The following is a 6,008-nucleotide window of genomic DNA, read 5'->3' as shown; positions in this document are numbered from 1 at the left end:
CCACTCCAGTATCCTTGGGCTTCCCTTGTGGCTCAGCTGGTAAAGAATCTACCTGCAATGCGGGAGACCTGGGTTTGATCCCTGGGTTTGGAAGATCCCCTGGAGAAGGGAAAGCCTACCCACTCCAGTGCTCTGGCCTGGAGAATCCCATGGACTGTCCATGGAGTCGCAAAGAGTCAGACACGACTGAGCGACTTTCACTTCACTTCACTTGGCGTTGTTCACACCAACTATCTAAGCCCCTCAGTGTGAAAACAGTATACCAGTACGATACTTTCAACCCACCAGATGACACTATTGGATGAGACTTTGAGATGACCTCTATGATTTTTCCCATTTCTTACCATTCTCATTAGAAACTGCTTTGTAACAGGTACTGTCTGTGGCCATAAAAACCCTTCAGTGTGTAGACGGATCTCATACCTTTGGTCTTAGGCTTATATTCTTAAGCGAAGAAGCCCAGACACAGACTCGTCAACCTGAGTTCGTCTCTGTGCTGCCTTCCTGGTCATTGTAAGCAAGCTAACACTATATTTACTATATTTTTTTCACTCCAACTTGAAATTGAGTAGTTTTGTATCCATTGCCTTTTTTCCTTTTTTTTTTCCCCCTTTAGTATATAGCTTTCTAAGAACATTTCACCCTGTGTTTCCTGGGCTTTTTCACGGTGTCTTGTATCACACCTTATACTTTGGCCTTGACGATTCCTGAGATAAGGAAATCTCTAATAACTTCAGGGAGACCTGGTGTTCCCCATTAGGGGAGGCCTCTTGAAATGCTGTCTGTTCTGATTCTACAACATGGTTTCTTCAGACCATTCTCCTCCGAGGAGTCCTGTGCCCACGTCTGTGCTCCCTCAGTGCGCTGGGCACGTGGACTCCTTTCTTCACCACAAAATGTGCACAGGCTCCGACCTGCTGGAACAGCCTGCTGTTTTCTGTGCTCAGGGTAAGGAAAATAGGACCAAATGCGTTTCCACAGTGCCTACCACTGCGTTTTGTTTACAGTGAGAATCTCAATGTTGTTCACGTCCTGGCTCTCCAAGCTGATAGGGAACATCTTTAGGGTAATGACATTGAAACAGCCATGATATTATGTCCACCTAAACACAAAAAGCCAATCAGGTGTTCCTTGAATACCCTTGAAGTGAATTAGCAATTCTGATTTGGGCGTGCTATGTGCATTGCTTAATATTAAAATTATAGCAATCTCCATAACCAAACGACAGTAAATGATGTGGAATCTTACCCTGGAGAACTTGTTACCAGAAGAACTTAGCTGGGAATCAGGAACTTCAGGTCTGGGTCCTGGTGGATCTGTTTCTAGCTTCCCTGTAAATCTCCAGGCAGCATTTTCCTCATCTGTGTATAATGAATGTAAAATCTGATCTCAAAGATCATTTTTTGAATCTTAAATGCACTCATCAGGGGATAGACCAAATCATTGTAGCACAGGAACTTAAATCTAGCTGGAGGAAAATTCCCTGGACAATTGAATAAACAACTGTGGTTGTTACCTTGTAGATACAGGGAATTTAAAGTCTGTTTTCAGCCTTTTTGTTCAGTTGGTGATAGCTCAGGCAGACGATGCTGTATCACTAACTTCCTTAGATAATCACATCACAGATTTTATGGCCAAAAATATATTTTAAGGTCCCTCCTTTAAATGATTGTTTTTATTTTTAAACTGTCAATGTTGTTTCAAATAATCATGTCCTTGTCAAGTTCCTGAGGTTTTGAACAAATTACAGGTAAAAGTTGGAATATTTTATTCCTGAAAAGTGTATATACATATATGTCATGTGTATTTGTCCTAGTTGATTAGAAAAAGAATGAAATACTGTGGGGCAGAACACAAAATGAATTGGTAAGTTTTTTGTATTTTTAGTTAAATTTGTAATATGTCAAACAAGAATATCATATAATTCTATGTTGTATCTTTGAAAAATGGACTTGGGTAACTCATGTACATTTTAATTGAGTGATTTGAGAAAGAAACTGGATGCTTTCAAAAGTATTTTGAAATGTTGCAAATATAGCTTCTGCCTTTTGTGAATGTTGGAGAAATATCTTTTAAAATGTGTTTTAAAAATATGTGTAAACTAATAGAGTATTGCCAGAAGAATGCCTGTCTGTCTTAAGTCATTTTTTATGTTCTAATTTCTGCTCTTTGTACTATTTAGCTATATGCTTATTCTTCAGTATTTCAGACCTCAGATAAATTTATTTTTTTAATGTTAATTTTGTATGGCACTTTTTTAAAAATTCTGATACTTCAATTCACTTGGGGAATAGGAAAAGAGTTGTAAGATTTCAGAATGAGCCAAGAGAGAAGTGGTTTGTGGATTACCAGGTAACAGATCTCACCAGGGTCAGGGTCAGGGTCAGGGTCAGGGTCAGGGTCAGGGTCAGGGTCGGAACCACAGCAGAGCCAGGGCTCAGTCTCCCCGCCTTGCTTTGGTGTCTGCCTCTCCCTGGCCAGTCTGGTGGCCCCGCCGTGAGCCATCGTGCACTCTCCACCTAAGCTCCAGACTGTTCTCTGCCTTTTTTATCCTGCTAGCGTGTGCCTGTGTGAGACCTTATACCTAGAATATGTGTCATTGTTCCTAAAGGCCTTGTTGCTTAATAAAAACAATTTACAGGTTTCTTCACTGAAAATACATGTTCATGGTTCATAACATTAAGTGAGATAATACATGAAGTGAAAGTGAAGTCGCTCAGTCGTGCCCGACTCTTTGCGACCCCATGGACTGTAGCCTACCAGGCTCCTCTGTCCGTGGGATTTTCCAGGCAATAGTACTGGAGTGGGGTGCCATTACCTTCTCCAGGGGATCTTCCCAACCCAGGGATTGAACCCAGGTCTCCCGCATTGTAGACAGATGCTTTACCGTCTGAGCCACCAGCATTTAGAATTAAGGTTGATACAGTCAACACTCAAAAAGTTGGGTATTATTTTAATGCATTAATGACTGGTAACTAGCAGCAATCACTACTTAACATGTGTTTAGATTTGAAGAGAGGCATTCAGGTGACTTAAAAGAATACCAGTGAGGGAACTCTGAGGTCCTGTGGAGGGTCAACAGAGAAGATAATTGGGGAGCAGGGCAGTGGAGCCTGTTCTATTGAAATCAGACCAGGCACAGGGCTGCCCACCCCAAATCCTCCCGAAACTAGTCTTACGTTCTAATAAATAGGTTACTATCTGTTAAGGAAATTGTAATGAAGACTAGAAGCCAGATAAAAGATTAATCTACAGCAGAGACTCCCAAAGTTTTAATTTTTTAATTTTTTAATTGTTTGACTGTGATGGGTCTTAGACGTGGCATGTGGGATCCTGTTCCTGGACCAGGGCTTGAACCTGAGTTCCCTGCATTGGGAGTGTAGCGACTTAGCCACTGGACCACCGGGGAAGTCCCTCCCTAAGGTTTTGATCTCAGAATTCTTACACACTTAAAAATCCTTGAGGATCCCAAAGAACTTCTGTTTTGTGAGTTATATGTCAACGTGAATCATATTAAAAACAAAACCAAAACTGTTCATTTAAAAATAACTATATCGACATAAATTTCATTATTATGAAAATAATCTTTCTAAAACAAAGGAAGTGAGACAAGTGACTCTAAAGAATACAAAACTCTCTAATGTCTAGTGTTATAGAAGATAGCTGGATTCTTAGATTCTTCATTCAAACTGTAAAGATTCCCTATTTTGACGTTTGAAGAAAAGCCTAGCACGTATATGGACTTGGAAAGGGAAAAGTATTTCACTAGTCTTTTCAGATAATTGTGGGTATTCCTTAATACTATACCAAAATCTGAATTGGTAGTGTCTTAAAGGTTCCTGCTGCTGCTAAGTCGCTTCAGTCGTGTCCAACCCTGTGCGACCCCATAGACAGCAGCCCACCAGCCTCCCCCGTCCCTGGGATTCTCCAGGCAAGAACACTGGAGTGGGTTGCCATTTCCTTCTCCAGTGCATGAAAGTGAAAAGTGAAAGTGAAGTCGCTCAGTCGTGTCCGACTCTTTGCGACCCCATGGACTGCAGCCTACCAGGCTCCTCCGTCCATGGGATTTTCCAGGCAAGAGTACTGGAGTGGGGTGCCATTGCCTTTTCCGATCTTAAAGGTTAGTTGCTGTGAAATCTGAAACCAGAGTTCCTACTTTGTTACTTTAAAACCTAACGCTCTCTCTTGTTCTGTAAAAATATTTCATAATATTATGCATTTGGAAAATAGGATTTCACTGAAGTGTGCAGCTTTTCCAAATATTGATTTATTTCATCATATGATGCCTGGACAAGTCACCTCTGATCGCATTAAAAAGCCTTTCAAGTATTGGGAAGCAGTCAAGCCCATCTATGAATTCTCAATCTTGTTTTGGCAGATGCGGGATTTCCAAAATGCTAATTTTACTTTGAAAACTTGGTTCTTACCACTGCATAAAAAATTCCGCCAATTGTTTCTTGAAGTGACTCACTTCGTGGTTTCTTAAGAAAATACCTGCCAAATGCCCAAGTCTGGGTAACTGTAACTTACATCAGTCATTATTTCAAGTGAAAATGCTTGTAAATTCAGGCGGTTGTTCAGCCTGTGACTCAAATACTTATACGTAGGCTTTCCCTCTAAACAGCCCTCATACTTTGGTGTATGGCACTGTGTTATGCATACTTCCAATGTCATCCCAAAATATTAAAAAGTCACATACCCGAGGACTGGGATACAATAGCTTGTTCCTTCATTGAGGACATTCTTAGGTAAAACTGACTTTTTTAAAAACTGCAAAGGCATGGTAGTGAAAAATCCAGTGGCTACCAGTAGTATGGTTTGATGTCACAGCCCTTTTTGGGCTAAGGTGCCGACAGTTATATACATCACTACATTTGCAGATGTCACCCAGTAAAAAAATGTAAATAACTTCTTTGTATTATTATAAGAGTTTTGACATGGATTCCCTGTAAAGGTCTTGGGGACTCTCAAGTTTCCGCCAATCACACTTTGAGAATCACTGTTCTAGAGAAGAGACTGTCTTTCAATCAACAATTGACAGTGTGAGAAAAAAAGAAGAGTGGATAAGTGTGGGATGAGCTGGGAGGTGGGAATCGACATACATACACCACCATGTGTAAAACAGATAGTGGGAAGCTGCTGCGTAACACCGGGAGCTCATGTTGGTGCTCTGTGATGACCTGGAAGGGTGGGATGGGGAGGGGAGCAGGTCCCAGAGGGAGGGGATATATGTATACATATTGCTGATTCTCTTTGTTTTACAGCAGAAACACAACATTGTAAAGCAGTTATTTGTTGTTGTTTAATTGCTAAGTTGTATCCAACTCGTTTGAGACCCCGTGGACTGTAGCCCACCAGGCTCCTCTGTCCATGGGATTCTCCAGGCAAGACTACTAGTGTGGGTTGCCATTTCCTTCTGCAGGGGATCTTCCTGACCCAGGGATCGAACCCACATCTCCTGCATTGGCAGCTGGATTCTTTACCACTGAGTGACCAGGGAAGCCCAAAGCGATTATACTTCCCAATTTTTTTTTTAAAAAGGGCAGAAAGTAAGAGGGGGGGTCAAGGATCAAAGGTCTCTAATGACCAGGCAGAGGAAAGGAGACTCGTTGGAGACAGAAAAACCCGTGAGAAAGAAAGGCAGAACTGGGTGTTTTTATCAGTTGACCTATAGTAATCAGGGACTTCAGCATCTAAGCCCTTTTCTTAGTGATTTATTTGGCTTCATCGAGCCTTAGTTTTGGCATGCTGGGTCTTTTGCTGCAACACCCGGCCTCTCTAGCTGTGACATGCGGGCTTAGTTTCCCCACAGCACGTGGGATCTTAGTTCCCCAACCAGGGATCAAATCCGTGTCTCCTGCATTGCCCAGCAGATGCTTAACCATCGGGGAAATTGTTAAGCCCTTTCTTAGATCCTATTGAGAAACACCAAAATTACATTTAGATTTTCAGTAAAACGAAAGACTTCCATTCAGAAAAAAGTACCATTCTCATATTCCATCGCAGGC

Source organism: Capra hircus, chromosome 16 (assembly GCF_001704415.2).
Source record: "Capra hircus breed San Clemente chromosome 16, ASM170441v1, whole genome shotgun sequence".
In the NCBI taxonomy this organism is placed as follows: Eukaryota; Metazoa; Chordata; class Mammalia; order Artiodactyla; family Bovidae; genus Capra; species Capra hircus.
Note: the sequence above shows the minus strand (reverse complement) of the source record.